Source organism: Octopus bimaculoides, chromosome 3 (assembly GCF_001194135.2).
Source record: "Octopus bimaculoides isolate UCB-OBI-ISO-001 chromosome 3, ASM119413v2, whole genome shotgun sequence".
Classification (NCBI taxonomy): Eukaryota; Metazoa; Mollusca; class Cephalopoda; order Octopoda; family Octopodidae; genus Octopus; species Octopus bimaculoides.
Window position 1 is genome coordinate 24,131,024 of NC_068983.1, and position 1,917 is coordinate 24,132,940.

The window sequence follows — 1,917 nt, forward strand, 5'->3', positions numbered from 1 at the left end:
GTGAAAACACCTAAAGCTCCACGAGGCTCCGGCAGGGGATGGTGGCGAACCCTGCTGTACTCTTCCACCACAACTTTCTCTCACTCTTACTTCCTGTTTCTGTTGTGCCTGTAATTCAAAGGGTCAGCCTTGTCACACTGTGTCATGCTGAATATCCCCGAGAACTACGTTAGGGGTACACGTGTCTGTGGAGTGCTCAGCCACTTGCACGTTAATTTCACGAGCAGGCTGTTCCGTTGATTGGATCAACTGGAACCCTTGACGTCATAAGCGACGGAGTGCCAACAACAACAACAACAACAACAATATCATGACTGTCACTTGCAAGTGAATATAACTTGGTAATATGTACTGTAGCTGGTTGGTTACATGCATACGTGATTGTGTGTGAATGATGTAACAACACCAAGCAAACTTAATAGTAACTTTTAATTCACAGCATGAGTTTGTCATGAATTATAAAGTTGGTCATGAATAATAAAGTTTCAACATCAAGTCAACTCAGTTGAAGGAATAATTCTGTTGCATTCATAATTAGTTGATTACAAAAGCTTGTTACAGAAGCATGTCAAGACAGGAGAAAATATACTCAGTAGATTTATTTCAGCTAGCTAAATCAGCATAACCAAGTTGAGCAGATAGTTGTGAAAACAACCATTACAAAGGAGAGAGAGTGTGTGTAACATGTTCACAAGTTACCACATATTCTGTTAATTGGTGCTAAAACTAGCTTTTATTTAACCATTGTAGGGAAAAGTTCTAAAGGGATCTAGATTGATCTAACAAATGAAGCCTGGTTACTGATTGGCCAATAACTCGGCCTTCCATATGAACAAGCCATTGTTATGTCATGATTTTAACTTTGTAATTTGACAACTCATTTTCAAGTCTCACTGCAGTATCATAGAAGCCCATGCAATTATGAACAGACATAAACATCCTCTTGATTTTCCTACTCATGACCCAGCAGAATATTGTGGATGTAATAGCTGGAGTGATAGAGGGCTGTTCTAGCAATTGACTTGTACTCGTTACAGGCTAGGAAGATTGGAGCAAAAATGGATTGAAGTGCCTTGCTAAACGACATAATGCACAGACTTGTCTAAGAATTGAACACACAGTCTTATGACCATAAGCTGAACACTTTTACCTACTAAGCCATGTGACTTCACAATTCAGATGAAGTGAGTGTTAAAGTAGTTGATGTAAAGTGTGTCAAAAAGTTAACTTTAAATAATTATTTGGTGAGATAAAAAAACAAACTCAAAACTAATCACCAATGTTTTGAAAGGTATTTTGACAAGTGTGAGAGACAAGTCCAGACATGTTATGATATCATTGTATTTGACTTCATCAGGATGATGGAGTGTCTGAATTGCAAGAGTATTGGACAAAATGCATTGCAATATTTAGTTACAATTCATTACGTTCTGAGTTCAAATCCCACTAAGGTCAATTTTTTTTTAACCTTTCCTCTCTTAGTGGTTGATAAAATAAATTAGCAGTCAAGTACTGGGGTCATATAATTGACTGTTCCATTTTCTTCTAAATTTCTAGGTCTGTCTGTGCTTATATCAGGAACATATATTTTGACAAGCATGCTTTGGTATCATTTTGCATGATTTCCTGAAGCAGAATAGTAAGCACATTGGGCAAAGTGCTTAGCAGCATTTAGTCTGTCTTTTTGTTTTGAGTTCAAATCTTGCTGAGGTCGACTTTGCCTTTCATCCTTTTGGGGTCAATAAAATAAGTACCTGTTGATATAATTGTCTTTCATCCATGCAGGGTTGATAAAACAAACACTAGGATCGGTGTAATTAACTATCCACCCCCTCCAATTTCCTGGCCTTGTGCCTATAATAGAAAGGATTATTATTATAATTATCATTATCATCACTACCACCATCATCATCATTA